Here is a 20,476-nt window from a genome sequence, read left to right on the forward strand (position 1 = left end):
AATTTTGTTTTAACAAAACAAGTTTGGAGAGCTCAAATGCCCCCCAGTATGATCACTGAGGATCCAAATTAGTTTGGGTGAACTGTAGCCATTGATTTAAAAACATGCACAGGAGAGAGGACCATAATTTTTTTTTTATTGTACTTTGGGCTCTGGGGTACGTGTGCACATCCTGCATCCTGCAGGGTTGTTGCATAGGTACATACATGCCGTGGTGGTTTGCTGTCTCCATTCCCCAAGCGTTCCCTCTCCCCGCCATCGCCTACATCAGGCATTTCTCCCGGTGTTATCCCTTCCCACCCTCCCTGCCCCCCGCTGTCCCTCCCCCCGACACCCCAACCTAGGACCATAATTTTTTAAACATAGAGCCAGCAAGGGTACCAGGAGGAAGATCATAATTACATGCTTTAGAATTTTGGAATTCCATTCTGCTTATTCATCTCTTGAGAGCAAAAGAAAAGCCCTATGAGCGGAGTCCTGTCAGGAATGATAGGCGTTTGCACTGGTGTTCTGTTTTACAGTGTGCCTGCCACCGGATTTTGGTTTTACTTGGCAAGCAGACTGCACTCTCATTGCCTGTCCTATGACCAAGTTTTCCCTATATGCCCAGAATTTTTCTTGAGACTGGCAGGCCCCCTAGTGGTAACTTGGCTGCCTGTGTACTAGTTTATCCTGACACAAGATATTTTTTCTTTGGAGACTGACATCCCTGGTAGAATGGTGGCAATCACCTCAATGGCTTTTAAAGGGTCAACTCGTGCCTACCTTTTGAGAGAGTAAATTTTTCTTTCAAAAAATGTTCAGAAATAGAAGAAGAAAAGATTCAAGCAACAAACAAAAGTAGAAGCATACACAAACAAGTCAGAACAAAACTGAAACCAAAAATGCACAAGGACCAGAAAGACAAACTGTCTTTCTAACAGAAAGGACTTGCCAAAAAAGACAAAAAGTCTTTCATAGTCCCAGAAAAGATGCAAGGCATCTTAACCCAATCAGATCCTGAATAAGTCAACAGGGAGCTGCTACCAAAGGCAGGGAACACAATCTGAGAGATTATTTACCTGGGCAGAAGAAAGATGACCCATGGAAGCTTAGATTGGAAAGGGCTCAACTGTGGTTACCTCATCAAGTTCCAAGAGTCACCAATATTTTTTCAAGGGTACTCTCACTTCAAGAGTCTTCTAATAGTAGAACGATTTATAGTTCTTTGAGTATATACCCAGTAATGGGATTTCTGGGTCAAATGGAATTTCTATTTCTAGATCCTTAAGAAATTGCCACGCTGTCTTCCACAATGGTTGAACTAATCTCCCACCAAGAGCACATGGACTCAGGGAGAGGAGCATCACACACTGTAGGGTGGGGAGGGAGGGGAGGGTGGGGAGGGATAACATGGAGAGAAATGCCAGATATAGTATGCACCTAAAGTAAAATAAATAAATTTTTTAAAAAAAGAGCCTTCTAATAGAAGGCAAATGGCGAATAGGAGGCAGAACTAACTTGCAGCTCCCACTAGGACGGGCAGAGAAGCATGTGTAGACACACACCATGAACTTTTGCTCTAAGAACTACCACAAGAACATACTGGGAAAGCTGAGAGAATCCACGGACGCTTTGAAGGAGGTGGATGGCTGCTGCAGGTTCCATGGGACAGCTGAGGACTGTGAGTTGCTTGCTTTCTCAGCTGAGAGGCTTGGAGCCTGCAGAAAATTCTCAGCCCTGCTCACCAGCTGCCTGGAAATATACTCGCTGCTATTGGTCGGGGGTGGAGGGTGGGGTCACCTTGGAAATGAGATCAGCCTTTCAGGCTGTGGGCTTGGGATCTGGGTGAAGCCTGTGGCTGCAGGCTTTCTCCCACTTCCCTAGCGACCTGTGTGACACACAGAAGCAACCAGAATCCCCCTGGGAATATAACTCCATTGGCCAGGGAACCACACCCCCAACCCCCACAGCAGCCACAGCAAGCCCCACCCAAGGAGAGCCTGAGCTCAGACATGGCTAAGCCTGCCCCCACCTGATGATCTTTCTCTAGCTGACCTGGTAGACAAAGTACATAATCCCTTGGAAGTCCTATGACCCCACCCACTGCCTAATCCTCCCTATACTGATATGCTGATGTGCTGATACAGCCGACGTGCTCTTGAAAGCACCACCTCCTGGCTGGAAGTCAACACAAAACCAGCACACTTAACAAAATATAACCAAGGACCCTCACAGAGTCCACTTCACTCCCCTGCTACCTCCATTGGAGCAGGTGCTGGTATCCCTGGCTGAGAGACCTGAAGAGGGATTATATCACAGGACTCTTTGCAGACACTCCCCCGTACCAGCCCAGAGCCCAGTAGCTCCTCTGGGTGGCTAGATTGAGAAGAGAAACAACAGTCACTGCAGTTTGGCTCTCAGGAGGCCCTATCTCAGGGGGAAAGGAGAGAGCACCACATCAAGGGAGCACCCCTGTGGGACAAAAGAATCTGAACAGCAGACCTTGAGTTCCAGATCTTCCCTCTGATGTAGTCTACCCAGATGAGAAGGAACGAGGAAAACAGTGCTGGCAATATGACAAAACAAGCTTCTTTAACACCCCCCAAAAGATCACACCAGCTAACCAGCAATGGATTCAAACCAAGATAAAAATCTCTGAATGCCAGAAAAAGAATTCAGAAGATCAACTATTAATCCAATCAAGGAGTCAGTCACCAGAGAAAGATGCAATCCAACTTACAGTAATCAAAAAAATGATACAGGATATGGATGGGAAAATCTCGTGAAATAGATAGCATAAATAAAAAATAATCACAACTTCTGAAAATGAAGACACACTTAGAGAAATGCAAAGTGCACTGGAAATTCTCAGCAATAGAATCGAATAAGTAGAAGAAAGAAAACCAGAGCTCAAAGACAAGGGTTTTGAATAAACCCACTCCTACAAAGACAAAGAAAAAGTAATTTAAAAAATGAACAAAGACTCCAAGAAGTTTGAGGTTGTTTTAAATAACCAAACCTAAGGATAATTGGTGTTCCCAAGAAAGAAAAGAAATCTAAAACCTTCGAAATATATTTGAAAGAATAATTGAGGAAAACTTCCCCGGCTTTGCTAGAGATGTAGACATCCAAATTTAAGAAGCTTAAAGAACAGATGGAAAATTCATTGCAAACAGATCATCACTTTGGTACATAGTCATGATGCTGTCTAAGGTCAAGAAACAATGGACTTAAGGTATACCCTAGAACAAATTGACTTTAACAGATATTTACAGAACATTCTACCCAACAACTGCAAGATACATATTCTATTCATCAGCATAGGGAAGATTCTCCAAGAAGGACCATATGATAGGCCACAAAACAAGCCTCAGTAGATTTAAGAAAATTGAAATTATAACAAGTACTCTCTCAGACCACAGTGGAATAAAATTGGAAATCAAATCCAAAAGGAATCCCCAAAACCATGCAAATTCATGGTAATTAAATAACCAACCCCTGAATGATCGTTTGGTCAACAATGAAATCAAGATGGAAATTTAAAAATTCTTTGAACTGAATGCTAATAGTGTCAAAACCTATCAAACCCTCTGGGAAACAGCAAAGGCAGTGATAAGAGGAGAGTTCACAGCATTAAATGCCTACATCAAAAAGTCTGAAAGAGCACAAATAGACAATCTAAGGTCACACCTCATGGAACTGGAGAAACAAGAACAATCCAAACCCAAACCCAGAAGAAGAAAAGAAGTAAGCAAGATCACAGCAGAACTACATGAAATTGAAACAAACAAACAAACAAAAAATACAGAAGATAAATGAAACAAAAAACTGGTTATTTGAAAAGATAAATAAAATTGAAAGACCATTATTAGCAAGATTAGCCAAGAAAAGAAGAGAGAAGATCCTAATAAGCTCAATAGAAATGAAATGGGAGGGGAAGGATCCAAGATGGCCACTTAGGAGGAAGTCGGGATTGCAGCTCTGAGAGAAGGCGCAGAGGGTGAGTGGACGCTGCATTTCCAGATGGATTTTTACTGCCCACAGACCAGGAGATTCACAGGAGGAGAAGCCCCACGGGTTGCCAGCGCCGCTGTTTTGAGCGGCGTGGCCGCTCAGCCTACGCCCTGGGGTGGGGGGCAGCAGCTTCTTATGCAGAGCGAGAGAGACAGAGTTCCCTCTGAGCCAACAAGGGGAGCTGAAGCAGGGAGTCAAACCAGGAGACTCCCGGGCAAGGGCGCGCCACGAATCTCAGTGCCGCTGCTTCGGCTGATGCAGCAGCACACAGGGCAGTGGATTTTAACTGCCCACAGACCAGGAGATTCACAGGCGGAGAAGCTTCACGGGTTCCCAGCGCCGCTGGTTGGACCGGAGCAGCCGCTCGGCCTGCACCGGGGGCAGGGAGCAGCAGCTCCTTGAGCAAAATGAATGAGACTGTGTCCCCTCTGGGCCAGCAAGGGGAGCTGAGGCAGGGAGTCAAGCCAAGAGATTCCTGGGCAAAGAGGGTGCCACTGGAAACACGGCTGAACCCGGGACGGTCCAGCTCTGTGGGGGAGGGGCGTCCTCCATCGGGAAACACCCTGCAGTTCCCGGGGCAATTTGCCGTAACCAAGACAACCCACCACTACAGAGACTCCGTCACTACAGGGGCGGGCCAGCATAGCGGAAGCAGTTCTAACTACACCCATATAAACAAGACTGCAGGGAAGCTCACACAGAAGCTGGGCGGAGCCCACAGCAGCTCAGCAAAGCCTCTGCAGGCTGAGTGTGACTAGACTGCCACCTTGTGGGCAGGGAAAACGGTAGCAACACAGCTGAAAATCATAAAACCCTAACTCCCTGGGCCTAGAACACCTGGGGGGAAGAAAAGGGGGTTTACGAGTTCAGCTGCTGCAGACGTAAAATTACCAAAATCAGAAAGACAGCAACTACAAAGTCAATAGGTAGATAAATCCACAAAGATGGGAAGAAACAAGCGCAAAAAGGATGAAAACACCCAAAACCAGAACACCTCTCCTCCTACAAGGGAGCATAAGTCCTCACCAGCACGGGAACAAGACTGGATGGAGAATGAGTGTGATGAAATGACAGAACCAGCTTTCAGAAAGTGGATAATAAGAAACTTCGTGAGCTAAAAGAACATGTTCTAACCCAATGCAAAGAAACTAAGAACCTTGAAAAAAGACTTGACGAAATGCTAACGAGAATGGACAACTTAGAGAGGAATATGAGTGAATTGATGGAGTTGAAAAACACAACACGAGAACTTCGCGAAGCATGCACAAGTTTCAACAGCCGAATTGACCAAGCAGAAGAAAGGATATCAGAGGTCGAAGATCAACTCAATGAAATAAAACGAGAAGGGAAGATTAGAGAAAACAGGGTAAAAAGGAATGAACAGAGTCAACAAGAAATATGGGACTACGTGAAAAGACCTAATCTACGTTTGATAGGTGTACCTGAATGTGACGAAGAGAATGCATCCAAGCTGGAAAATACTCTTCAGGATATTATCCAGGAAAACTTCCCCAACCTAGCAAGGCAGGCCAATATTCAAGTCCAGGAAATACAGAGAACACCACAAAGATATTCCTCTAGAAGAGCAACCCCGAGGCACATAATCATCAGACTCACCAGGGTTGAAATGAAGGAGAAAATACTAAGGGCAGCCAGAGAGAAAGGTCAGGTTACCCACAAAGGGAAGCCCATCAGACTCACAGCAGATCTCTCAGCAGAAACCCTACAGGCCAGAAGAGAGTGGGGGCTGATATTCAACATCCTTAAAGAAAAGAACTTTCAACCCAGAATTTCATATCCAGCCAAACTAAGCTTCATAAGTGAAGGAAAAATAAAATCCTTTGTGAACAAGCAAGAACTCAGAGAGTTCATCACCACCAGACCAGCTTTACAAGAGCTCCTGAAGGAGACACTACACATAGAAAAAAACAACCAGCACCAGCCACTCCAAAAACGCACGAAATGGTAAAGAGCATCAACACAATGAAGAATCTGCATCAACCAATGGGAAAAACAGCCAGCTAGCATCAAAATGACAGGATCAAATTCACACATAACAATATTAACCCTAAATGTAAACGGACTAAATGCCCCAATCAAAAGACACAGACTGGCAAATTGGATAAAAAGCCAAAACCCATCAGTGTGCTGTATCCAGGAAACCCATCTCGCATGCAAGGATACACAAAGGCTCAAAATAAAGGGACGGAGGAAGATTTACCAAGCAAATGGAGAGCAAAAAGAAGCAGGAGTTGCAATTCTCATCTCTGATAAAATAGACTTTAAAGCAACAAAGATCAAAAGAGACAAAGAAGGGCATTACATGATGGTAAAAGGATCAATGCAACAAGAAGAGCTAACGATCCTAAATATATATGCACCTAATACAGGAGCACCCAGATACATAAGGCAAGTTCTTAAAGACTTGCAAAGAGACTTAGACTCCCACACAATAATAGTGGGAGACTTCAACACACCATTGTCAATATCAGACAGATCAACGAGACAGAAAATTAATAAGGATATCCAGGACTTGAACTCAGACCTGGAACAAGCAAACCTAATAGACATTTACAGAACTCTCCAGCCCAAATCCACAGAATATACATTCTTCTCAGCACCACATCACACCTACTCTAAAATTGACCACATAATTGGAAGTAAATCACGCCTCAGCAAATGCAAAAGAACGGAAACCATAACAAACAGTCTCTCAGACCACAGTGCAATCAAGTTAGAACTCAGAATTCAGAAGCCAACCCAGAACCGCACAGCCTCATGGAAATTGAACAACTTTCTCCTGAATGTTGACTGGATAAACACTGAAATGAAGGCAGAAATAAAGATGTTCTTCGAAACCAATGAGAACAAAGACACCACATACCAGAATCTCTGGGACACATTTAAAGCAGTCTCTAGAGGAAAATATAGAGCAATAAGTGCCCACATGAGAAGAAAGGAGAGATTTAAATTGACACCCTTTCGTCAAAATTGAAAGAGCTAGAGGAGCAAGATCAAAAAAACTCAAAACCTAGCAGAAGACAAGAAATAACTAAGATCAAAGCAGAATTGAAGGAGATAGAGACATGAAAAACCCTACAAAAAATCAATAAATCCAGGAGCTGGTTTTTTGAAAAGATCAACAAAATAGACCACTAGCCAGACTAATAAAAAAGAAAAGAGAGAATAACCAAATAGATGCAAGAAAAAATGATAAAGGGGATATCATCACAGATGCCACAGCAATTCAAACCATCATCAGAGATTATTACAAACAACTCTATGCACATAAATTAGAAAACCTGGAAGAAATGGATAAATTCCTGGACAGTTGCCTCCTCCCAAGCCTAAACCAGGAAGAAGTCGAAACCCTGAATAGACCAATAACAAGGTCTGAAGTCAAGGCAGCAATTAAGAGCCTACCACCCAAAAAAAGCCCAGGTCCAGATGGGTTCACAGCCGAATTCTACCAGACATACAAAGAGGAACTGGTACCATTCCTACTGAAACTATTCCAAATAATCCAAAAAGAGGGAATCCTTCCAAATCATTTTATGAGACCAACACCATCCTAATACCAAAACCCGGCAGGGACTCAACAAAAAAAAGAAAACTACAGGCCAATATCCATGATGAACATAGATGCAAAAATCTTCAAAAAAATACTGGCAAGCCAATTACAACAGCACATCAAAAAGCTTATCCACCATGATCAAGTAGGATTCATCCCGGGGATGCAAGGCTGGTTCAATATACGCAAGTCTATAAATGTAATTCACCACATAAACAGGACCAAAAACAAAAACCACATGATTATCTCAATTGATGCAGAGAAGGCCTTCGACAAAATTCAACAGCCCTTTATGCTAAAAACTCTCAATAAACTAGGTATCGACGGAACGTATCTCAAAATAATAAAAGCTATTTATGACAAACTGACAGCCAATATCATACTGAATGGGCAAAAACTGGAAGCATTCCCTTTGAAATCGGGCACTAGACAAGGATGCCCTCTCTCACCACTCCTATTCAATATAGTACTGGAAGTTCTAGCCAGAGCAATCAGGCAAGAAAAAGAAATAAAGGGTATTCAATTAGGAAAGGAGGAAGTCAAATTGTCTCTATTTGCAGACGACATGATTGTATATCTAGAAGACCCTATCACCTCAGCCCAAAATCTTCTGAAACTGATAAGCAACTTCAGCAAAGTCTCAGGATACAAAATCAATGTGCAAAAATCACAAGCATTCCTATACACCAATAACAGACTTAAAGAGAGCCAAATCAAGAACGAACTGCCATTCACAATTGCTACAAAGAGAATAAAATACCTAGGAATACAACTAACAAGGAACGTAAAGGACCTCTTCAAGGAGAACTAGAAATCACTGCTCAACGAAATAAGAGAGGACACAAACAGATGGAGAAACATTCCATGTTCATGGTTAGGAAGAATTAATATCGTGAAAATGGCCATACTGCCCAAAGTAATTTACAGATTCAACACTATCCCCATCAAGCTACCAATGACCTTCCTCACAGAACTGGAAAAAACCACCTTAAACTTCATATGGAACCAAAAGAGAGCCTGCATAGCCAAATCAATTCTAAGCAAAAAGAACAAAGCGGGAGGCATCACACTACCGGACATCAAACTCTACTACAAGGCTACAGTAATCAAAACAGCATGGTACTGGTACCAAAACAGAGATATAAACCAATGGAACAGAACAGAGGCGTTGGAGTCGACACAACATATCTACAACCACCGGATCTTTGACAAACCTGAAAAAAACAAGCAATGGGGAAAGGATTCCCTGTTCAGTAAGTGGTGTTGGGAAAACTGGCTAGCCATATGCAGAAAGCAGAAACTCGACCCCTTCCTGACACCTTACACTAAAATTAACTCCAGATGGATTAAAGACTTAAACATAAGACCTAACACCATAAAAACACTAGAAGGAAACCTAGGCAAAACCATTCAGGACATAGGCGTAGGCAAGGACTTTATGACCAAAACACCAAAAGCATTGGCAACAAAAGCCAAAATAGACAAATGGGACCTGATCAAACTCCACAGCTTCTGCATGGCGAAAGAAACAGTCAATAGAGTGAATCGGCAACCAACAGAATGGGAAAAAATTTTTGCAGCCTACCCATCTGACAAAGGGCTGATATCCAGAATTTACAATGAGCTAAAAAAGATTTACAAGAAAAAAACAAACAAGCCCATTCAAAAATGGGCGAAGGATATGAACAGATACTTTACAAAAGAAGACATACATGAGGTCAACAAACATATGAAAAAATGCTCATCATCACTGGTCATTAGAGAAATGCAAATCAAAACTACATTGAGATACCATCTAACGCCAGTTAGAATGGCGATCATTAAAAAATCTGGAGACAACAGATGCTGGAGAGGATGTGGAGAAATAGGAACACTTTTACACTGTTGGTGGGAGTGTAAATTAGTTCAACCATTGTGGAAAACAGTGTGGCGATTCCTCAAGGACCTAGAAATAGAAATTCCATTTGACCCAGCAATCCCATTACTGGGCATATATCCAAAGGATTATAAATCGTTCTACTATATGCACACGAATGTTCATTGCAGCACAGTTTACAATAGCAAAGACCTGGAACCAACCCAAATGCCCATCGATGATAGACTGGACAGGAAAAATGTGGCACATATACGCCATGGAATATTATGCAGCCATTAAAAACGAGGAGTTCACGTCCTTGTAGCGACGTGGATGAACCTGGAAACCATCATTCTCAGCAAACTGACACAAGAACACAAAATCAAACACCACATGTTCTCACTCATAGGCGGGTGTTGAACAAGGAGAACACATGGACACAGGGAGGGGAGCACTATACACGGGGGTCTGTTGGGGGGAGGGGGGGACAGCAGGGGGGTGGGGAGTTGGGGAGGGATAGCATGGGGAGAAATGCCAGATATAGGTGAAGGGGAGGGAGGCAGCAAATCACACTGCCACGTATGCACCTATGCAACAACCTTGCATGTTTTTCACATGTACCCCAAAACCTAAAATGCAATAAAAAAAATAAATTAATTAATTAAAAAAAAAAAAAAAGAAATGAAATGGGAGATATTACAACCGATACCACAGAAATACAAAAGATCATTCAAGGCTACCATTAACATCTTTACACGCATAAACTAGAAAACCTAGAGGAGATGTACAAATTCTTGGAAAAATACAACCCTCCTATATGAAACCAGGAAAAAATAGAAACTCTGAACAGATTCTGAAATAATGGCAGCTGCAGCAACCTAGATGGAATTGGAGATCATTATTCTAACTGAAGTAACTTAGGAATGGAAAACCAAACATCATATGTTCTCACTCATAAGTGGGAGCTAAGCTATAAGGATGCAAATGCATAAGGATAATATTAGGTTGGTACAAAATAAATATGGATTTTACCATTTTTCCCATTAAAATCCTCTTTTAATGGCAAACTCAACAATTATTTTTGCCCCAATCTAATTCAATGGACTTTGGAGACTCCAGGGAAAGGATGGGAGGGGTGGAAGGGAGAAAAAACTACACATTGGGTACAGTATACACTGCTCAGGTATAGGTGCATCAAAATCCAGAAGTCACGACTAAAGAAATTATTAATATAACAACACATCACCTGTTCCCCCAAAAACTTATTGAAATTTTTTAAAGAGTACTGACATTTCTCTGACATTGGCAAAATGTCCAGATACATCGAGTTCATTCGGGAATGAGAAATGAGGATTACAACCAGGGGTGCATGAACTGGTATATCCAATGGGGAAGGTAAACGGGAGTTTTTATTGGTTAAAAAGAGAAAGATTCATCTAAGCTGCTTAGAAACAGAGTTCATTGGTTTCAGATCAAAGCCAGAGTCATGATTGGTTCATTGGTGAAGATGCCATTACTGGGCAAATGTCCTTTCAAGAGCATCTTATCAGAATTACTGCAATTCTACAGAATGTCTAGTAATAAACCTTGTTGTAGAAAAATATGTAAATTCCTCAAAACACTAAAAACAAAAATTTCATATGATCTAGCAATCTTATTGCTGGATATATATCAAAAATAAAAGAAATCAGATGACAAAAATCCTCCTGTGTTTATTGCAGCACCATTCACAATAGCCAAAATATGAAACCAATCTAAGTGTCCATCAACAGATAAATAATGTGGCACATACACACAGTGGAACATCATTTAGCCATAAAAAAGAACGAAATTTTGTCATTTGCGGCAACATGTATCAGCCTAAAGGATAGTGTGTTAAGTGAATAATAATCCAGGAACAGAAAGACGAATATTGCATGTTCTCATTCATATGGAGAAGTTTGAAAATTTGACCTCATGGAGGTAGAAAATAGAATAGTGCAAAAGAAGGGGGGATAAAAGAGTTAGATAAATTAAGGCAGGTGAAAAATAACAATGAAAAATGGCAAAAAGAACATATAAGATGTTGGGAAATATTCAAAAGATCAAAATTATATGTAACTAAAGTTCAGAAAGAGAAAAGAAGGAAAAACAGTTTAGGAGTATTGCATGAGACAATGGCTGACAGTTTTCCAAAAACTGACAAAAGCAACACCTCCTTGGGTTTGGCTCTGTTCCCACCCAAATCTCACTTTGAATTGTAGCTCCCATAATTCCCACATGCCATGGGTGGGACCCAGTGGGAGGTAATTGAGTCGGGGGCGGGTCTTTGCCATGCTGTTCTTGTGATAGTGAAAAAGTCTCACAAGATCTAATGGATTTATAAAGAGCATTCCCCTGCACATGCTCTCTTGCCTGCTGCCGTGTAAGACATGCCTTTGCTTCTCCTTTGCCTTCTACCATGATTGTGAAGCCTCCCCAGCCATGTGGAACTATGAGTACATTAAACCTCTTTTTCTTTATAAATTACCCAGTCTCGGGTATGTCTTTATAAGCAGCGTGAAACTAATACAACCCATAAAAAACTTTTTGAACCCATCATGACAAATATACAGAAAACTAGACTTTAGCACACTGCAATTTAACTACTAAAAACCAAAGACAAAGAAAAATCATTAGTTAAAAGAAAAACACAAATTGCTCTCAAACATTCATTCCTGAGAGCTGACATGTTTCAACATGAATCCAAAAGACAAGGGAATAACATTTTAAGGGAATAAAAACTATAACTACAAATTGTGGACACTAAAAGCACTGAAAATATCCTTCCAAACAAAAACAATGACATTTATTTGAAAAAATGTATATGAAAGAATTTGTCATCAACACACCTATCCTAAAACAAATATTAAAGGAATTTCTTCAGACAAAGAGGAAAAGATCCCAGAAGAAATAAGGAGATCTAAAAAGATATGAAGAAAAACAAAAATATTAAAGATAGCAATAAAATGAATGCTAACTGCACAGTTATAGTTACGTATTGTGTAGTCTTAAGTAAAATTAAAAATGCATGAAAACAATAAAATAAATTATAGGAGAGGATTTAATAGAAATATTTTGTGGTTTCACAATTCCTTTTAAAGGGGTAGATGTTAGAAGTTGCATTAGACACTAATAAGTCAAGAACAAAACATGTAGCATTTAACTATAATATGAAATTTCCATTTGATGTCTTTTTATAATCCCCATCCCTTTACTGATATTCTGTTTGGTAATACATTGTTCTCCTGGTTTCCTCTAGTTCTTTGTCCATGATTTCCTTAGTTCTTTGTCCGTATTTTTTAAAGTTGATTTAAAATCTTTCACTGGTAAGTCCAGTATCTGAGCTTCTTTTAGGACAATTTCTGTTGATTATTTTTCCTGTGAGTGGGCCATAGTTTCTTATTTGAGAACTTTTTTTTGCATGCCTCATAATTTTTGTTAAAAAGTGAATATTTTTCATATTATATGTGCTAACTTTAAAAAGCAAATTTTCCTCCATTTCCAGGGTTTATTATTGCTTCTCGTTGTGGGTAGTAGTTGTTTCTTTGATTAGTGACTTTTCTCTTTTTAATGTTATCTTCTTTTAAGTTCCAGGATACATGTGCAGACGTGCAGGTTTGTTACACAGGTAAGCGTGTGCCACGGTGGTTTGTTGCACCTATCAACCCATCACCTAGGTATTAAGCCCCACATGCAATAGCTATTTATCTTGATGCTCTCCCTTCCCCTACCCCTTCTGAGAGACCCCAGCGTGTGCTGTTCCCCTCCCTGTGTCCCTGTGTTCTCATTGTTCAGCTCTCACTTGTAAGTGAGAACATACGGTATTTGGTTTTCTGCACCTGTGTTAATTGCTGACAACTGGCTTCCAGCTTCATCCATGTCCCTGCAAAGGACATTATCTCACTCCTTTTTATGTCTGTATAGTATTCCATGGTGTATATGTACCACATTTTCTTTATTGAGTCTATATTTGATGAGCATTTGGGTTGATTCCGTGTCTTTGCTATTGTGAATAGTGTTGCAATGAATATACACATGCAGGGATCTTTATAATAGAATAATTTATATTTCTTAGGGTATACACCCAGTAATGGGATTGCTGGGCCAAATGGTATTTCCAGTTCTAGGTCTTTGAGGAATTGCCACACTGTCTTCCTCAATGGCTGTACTAGTTTACATTCCCACCAACAATGTAAAAGTGTTCCTATTTCTCCAAGACCTCACCAGCATCTGCTGTTCCTTGACTTTTAATAACCACCATTCTGACTGGCGTGAGATGGTGTCTCATTGTGGTTTTGATTTGCACTTCTCTAATGATCAGTGATGTTGGATAAGTGACTTTTCTAAACTACTTTTAAAAAGACTGCATTCTTTTGTGTGTGTGTTCCCTAAAGGTTCCGTTAGCTTAATGGTCAGCTAGTGATTTAACCATGATTCTCCTAGCCTCCTGGATCCAAAAAGAAAAGAAAGGATATGAAAGAATAAGATAAGATAAAATAAGAAAAAGAGAAAAACTCCTCCCCTGTCTTGACAGATTGTCTCTGTGTTAGGCCACTCCTTTGATGCTTAGCTAGGTAATTTACAGCTCCGCCTTATCCCTTCACTTACTGCTTACATGGATGCTAGAGATTAGCCAGAGCTAAAAGCATAGGGTCTCTTCCCGTCTTTCTAAGCATGTGCTTATTCCTGAGCATGCACATGGCCTTCTAGAACTTTGTTATATGCAAGAGCTTTTTACAACCATTATTCCCCATATATCTCCATCCCCAGGCTCTTCCTCCCTAGTCAAAACAATCTTGAAAAATAAGAACAAATTTGGAGGATTTATACTTCCTGACTTCCAAAACTGCAGTCATTAAAAAAAAAAAAGTATGATACTAACATAAAGATAAATAACTGGATCAATTGAATGGAATCGAGAGTTCAGAAATAAACACATACATCTATGGTCAATTGATTTTTAACCAGGGTGCAAAGACCATTCCATGGAGAAAGAATAGTTTCTTCAACAAATGGTGCTGGGGTAATTGGATAGACACATAGAAAGGAATAAAGTTGAGCCTTTACTTCATAGGATATATTGATGGCAGGAATGCAAAAATTATACAATCATCTTAGAAAACAGTTCAGCAATTTCTAATAATTTCAAATGTATAATTATCTTGTATCTACCAAAAGAGGTGTGACAATATTCATAGCAGTGCCATTCGTAATAGGCCAAAGTGAAAACAACCCAAATATCCATCGATGAGAAAATAGATTTAAAAATCATCAGTAAAAAAACTGTACATCTATGATATAAGCCATTTTATTGTATATAAATCCAACTTGAATTTTAAATGGAGTCGAATGACCTGGAGATGATGAGCAAGGCCTTTTGGGACTATTTGGCACTTGTGAACAATGAAGATTAATACCAGACACATGTGCTTTAGCTGAAGATGAGAAATAACTTTAGAAATTTGAGGATAAGGGTGCAAAGGTGGGAATGAGAAAGTCAGAGATGATACTACCATCTCATAAAAATTATCTTCGCGGCACAAAATTTTTCTTATGAATCAAATTGTCTTAAGTCCAGATAACACTTGCTTGTCCTGACAGCCTTCTGTCAGGCATTGCAGCTCAGAATTCTTCAAATTCCTCTAAATTTGACGTTCATGGGAGCTGCCCTCTAGCTGTGAGTCAGCACGAGCCAGAGCTGCTGTGGTGTGCTGTAATCCTCCATGGCCACTCGGGTCCCTGACGGTGGAGCCACCCAGCCCCCACCCGGGCCCCTTGCGACTACACATGTCACCCCTATGCTTTCAATGGAGATACTGGATTGGCAACTGCTGGAGAAGACTTTTCCATTGTTGCTTCTGACACTGTATTGAGTCAAGGGTTTCAATTCATATCTGGAACAGCTCCAAATGTTATAAATTAACAGACAAAACAGTCATTGGATGCAGTAGCTTTCCCGGCGGCTGTCTTCCCCTGACTAAGATTATTGAAGCTAAACTAAAGATGTATAAACATCCTAATAATAAGGCCATGACCACTGGGGCAATTCCAGTGCTATGTACAATCCTGTATCCAGGCACTTCTGTCCATACGATGGTTACAATATTATCATCCGTCACCGGTGAACTTAAACAATGGAAGGGAGCTATGTACAGCTTTGACCTGGTGGGTCCTACCAGAGAGACTTCTTCAAGGCTAGAGGCTCAGCCAATGCCACGCTACAGCTCCTGCTTGACAACTGGTTTTTGTGTCGGGCTTTTTTTTTTTTTTTTTTTGAGACAGAATCTCACTCTGTCGCCAGAGTGGAGTGCAGTGGCACAATCTCTGCTCACTGCAACCTCTGTCTCCCAGGTTCAAGCGATTCTCCTGCCCCAGCCTCCTGAGCAGCTGGGATTACAGGTGTACACCACCACGCCCAGCTAATGTTTGTATTTTTAGTAGAGATGGGGTTTCACCATGTTGGCCAGGATGGTCTCAATCTCTTGACCTCATGATTCGCCCACCTGGGCCTCCCGAAGTGCTGGGATTATAGGCGTGAGCCACTGCACCTGGCCTTGTGTTGGTTTTAAGAACATGCAGAAGGTAGAGCATGTCCCGCAGTCCTTGATCAGAGCCATACAGCTAGTGAAAGATGTCTTCATTTCTGCAGCCGAGAGGGACAGGTACACTGAGGATGCACTCAGGATCTGCACTGTGATACAAGAGGGCCCCGGGGAGGAGACCGTTCCCCTGAGGAAAGACGGATTTACGTGCTATTGTCATTAATAAGTTCAAAACTGGTTAGTTTTGTCCTTGGAACTGTCAGGTGAATTTGTTTTATTTTAAAAGAACCCTAAAGTTAAAAATAAACAAATAACTTGACTGTGCATATTCCTAAAGAAATAACGGGCTGGATAGTGACTTCATTTCATGAGGGCTGACCATGGGTGATGCTTCCCTCCCTGTAAGACATTCCCAACTTCCTTTGCCTTTCTAACCCTATGGCTTCTTCCTGGTAATGGACACAAAAGCAGTTCTGGAAAGCCTCATCCTGCTACATGCCTGTAGCGTAGCTGAACCAGAGGTGTCTACCCAGAGGAGCCCAGTCTGGATTAAGACAGATAATAAATGGAAAGAGATCATAAAATGGGAAATAATACCTGGAAAGGGAGTTTTTTTGTTTTGTTTTGAGTTGGAGTCTCGCTTGGTTGCCCAGGCTGGAGTGCAGTGACACGATCTCAGTTCGCTGCAACCTCAACCTCAAAGTTTCAAGCGATTCTCGTACCTCAGCATCCTGAGTAGCTGGGACTACAGTCACCGGTCACCGCACCTGGCTAATTTTTTGTATTTTCAGTAGAGATGAGGTTTCACTACATGAAACAGGATCAAATAACCCCTCAGGAATCACATCAGACTCTGGCAAAATCACTTTTAACCCCTATTATAAAACTAAAGACATTCTAGGCCTAATTTTTCTTCTTCTTCTAATAAGCCTTGTATTATTTTCACCCAACCTTCTAACTGATCCAGGCAATTACACCCTAGCCAACCCTCTCAATACCCTACCTCACATTAAACCGAGTGATATTTCCTATTTGCATATGCAATCCTACGATCTATTCCTAACAAACTAGGAAGCATCCTAGCCCTCATATTCTCTATCCTTATCCTAGCAACGATCCCTATACTTCATACATCTAAACAACAAAGCATAACATTCTGACCATTGAGCCAGGTTGATCTCAAACTCCTGGCCTCAGGTGATCCACCCACCTGGGCCTCCCAAAGTGCTGGGATTACAGGCGTGAGCCACTGCACCGAGCCACTGAAAGCTGTCATTTTTATCTTAGGAGCAGGAGAATAATATTCTTAGCTGTTTCTTTCATATATGATGCTGATCATAGCCAACACAAGGAGATACCCCAAGATTTATTTCCCCCGATAAGGAGGATTGGACTGAAGTCACATGGCAACAATTACCTGAGACATTATATACGAGATTTGGAGAGAAGACATCAGAGTTCTTTGATGACCTGCCTAAGTAACAGCAGGTTGGGATTATTGTTTTAGTCACATTTTATTCTCAGGTGTATCATGCTGATTCACTGTAGCACTAAGAGGATTCCTGCCTTTGAACCTCACTGGACATAGTGTAACTGTCAGCTAATAGCTCTGCATCATGTTGTTGGAAATCAGGACATCCCATTGTTAAAGCAAATACCTGGGCATGAGGGAGACACCATTGCTGTTGTCTGTCTAGTATATTGGAATCTAATTTGCCCTTTTAACTACAGCATATAGTAATGTGTTTGGAAAACAACGCAGGCAGGCATTCAAAAACTCACAATGATGTCTGAGAGGGGAATATTGACATGACATGGTTGTCACATATCAATGATGATCTCACCCTGGAACTTCCAATATGATGATTATGGGAAGCCTTTGGGATGCTTGAACTGAACAGCCCCTGGGAACTGAGCACGATAACCCTACAATCTCTTGAGGAACACAGTACTCTTTAAATGCATGGAGTTTACTTGAATTAGGCTGTATCACAAGTACTCAGGGCAGCAACACTTGTGATCACAGACCCAGCATTGGTCCAGAGTACCAAGAGGGACTTAGGAGGTTGGGAACTTGGTTAAGCATGTCAAGTAGAAATGACTTTTCTGGAGATTCATGCTTGTGGTCTAAATGGTCACTAGGGGGAGGCCTCTTCCAGGAAACTCACTGAACTTGGCATTTGGCCTAGAACTATGATGAAGCAATGTGTTGGATCATTCTTGCATGGCTGTAAAGGAATACCTGAGACTGGGTAATTTATAAAGAAAAGAGGTTTAATTGGCTCATGTTTCTGCAGGCTGCACAAGCATGGCACCAGCATCTGCTCAGCTTCTGGGGAGGCCTCGGGGAGCTTTTACTCATGATGGAAGGCAAAGCCAGAGCAGAGCAGGCAGGTCACATGAAAAGAGCAGGAGCAAGGCATGAATACAGGCAGGTGCCACACGCTTGGTTTTCTTTTTCTTTCTTTCTTTTTTTTTTTTTTTTTGAGACAAAGCTTTACTCTTGTTGCCCAGGCTGGAGTGCAATGGCGCAATCCTGGCTCACTGCAACCTCGACCTCCCAAGCTCAAGTGATTCCCCTGCCTCAGCTTTCCGAGTAGCTGGAATTACAAGCATGCACCGCAACACCCAGCCAATTTTTGTATTTTTAGTAGAGGTTTCGCCATGTTGGTCAGGCTGGTCTTGAACTCCTGACCTCAAGTGATCCACCGGCCTTGGCCTCCCAAAGTGCTGAGATTACAGGCATGAGCCACTGTGCCCAGCCACCACACACTTGTTAAACAACCAGATTCTAAAGAACACTCCCCATGACCCAAACACCTCCCACTATACCCCACCTCCAATTTCCATGGGATTCCACTTCAACATGAGATTTGGGCAAGACAAATATTCAAACCATATCACAATGTTTGAATAGACTACGCATTTTACCCAACTGACTCAGCATCTTGCTTGTCAATAACTCTGGACAAGAATCCATACACTCACCAAGGAAGGAACAATTGCCATCTCAACAGCAAAAGCACCTGATATATTTAAACAGCAGTGACCAGTTGTGCTGCAGGCTTAGGCAAGAGGAGGTATGCTTGTGGGAACACTATGGCCAACCTAACCTCTGGCATATGGCAAGATGACTGGTAAGCATGCTGTTTTACTGCTACTCCCTCAGAGAAACAGTGTCAAAAAGTTGAAAGGGCTTCGACTCCGTGATACAATTGGTATGACCTTGGATGATCCAAAGGCGATCCTTAACTGGTTCAAACTCTACCAATTGTAGACAGATGGACAGTGCTCCACAATGATAACTGGAACCTGAGTTACTATGAAACTTATTCCTTGGTAGATGAAGTATAATTATGCCCCCAAACCAGAGGGAACCTAGACTTTACTGAGCAATGACCTCTAGTAATTACGCCAGGAAATGTGTATGAGAAAATGGTATTTTTGCTGAGAAGGTTAGGAAATTGTCATAATTACAATTAACATCCTAAACATTGTCTAATCTTTCTGCTACAGGTAATAATGAATTTGTAGACTACATTATAAAAAATAAATGAAAACGGTTGCCAAAATAAAATGGTATTTTGAGAAGTCAGACTAAAAGTTCCAGGTGACCCAATACTCATGGAGAATTACTGGCCAAAGAAGGGACTAAATTCACCTTTAGAAAAGTAACATATGCAGCTCAACACCTCTGTTGAAGCCTATAAAAAATGCAGGTGAGACCGGGTGCAATGGCTCACGCCTGTAATCCCAGCACTTTGGGAGGCCAAGATGGGCCAGTCACCTGAGGTTGGGAGTTTGAGACTAGCCTGACCAACATGGAGAAACCCCATCTCTACTAAAAATACAAAATTAGCCGGGTGTGGTGGTGCATGCCTGTAATCCCAGCTACTTGGGAGGCTGAGGCAGGAGAATCGCTTGAACCTGGGGGGTGGAAGTTGTGGTGAGCTGAGATTGCATCATTGTACTCCAGCCTGGGAAACAAGAGCAAAACTCCATTTCAAAAAAAAAAAAAAAAAAAAGCAGGTGATAGTGGAGAAAAAGGGAGGAGGGAGAATAGTCCAAATAAAAAAGGTATTTCAGAAATTTTTATAGAAATATACTCATGGCTCATTGTGATTATTGGGAAAGAATTCCAACTGCTCAGGCCCTCATGGTTGCAGAGTTTTTAAATGTCTATTTTTGTGCAGAAAATGTTGTAGAAGTTACTACAGTAAGAATTACTTTCTAAGCTAGGTGATTCTGTCATTTGTGACAACATGGATGAATCTAGGGGACATTATATTAAGTAAAATAAGCCAGGCACAGAAAAACAAATACCACATGATCTCACTTACAAGTGAAATCTAAAACAGTCAAATTCATAGAAGTAAAGAGTAGAATGGTGATTAGCAGAGGATGGGGATAGGGCAATGGACAGGGAAAGGCGCAACATTGCTCAAAGGGTACATAGTTTCAGTTCGTCAGGAGGACTGGTTCCAGGCATTG

At 41.4% G+C, this 20,476-nt stretch overlaps 1 pseudogene; it reads left to right on the top strand.

Annotated features, from left to right (window-relative positions):
* Positions 1–1,548: 1,548 nt before the first annotated feature.
* LOC105721056 (proteasome subunit beta type-1-like) lies at positions 1,549–16,208 on the top strand (annotated as a pseudogene).
* Positions 16,209–20,476: the final 4,268 nt, after the last annotated feature.

The sequence above is a fragment of the Aotus nancymaae genome, unplaced genomic scaffold, assembly GCF_030222135.1.
Source record: "Aotus nancymaae isolate 86718 unplaced genomic scaffold, 86718_ANA_hifiasm-v0.15.2.pri h1tg000003l, whole genome shotgun sequence".
In the NCBI taxonomy this organism is placed as follows: domain Eukaryota; kingdom Metazoa; phylum Chordata; class Mammalia; order Primates; family Aotidae; genus Aotus; species Aotus nancymaae.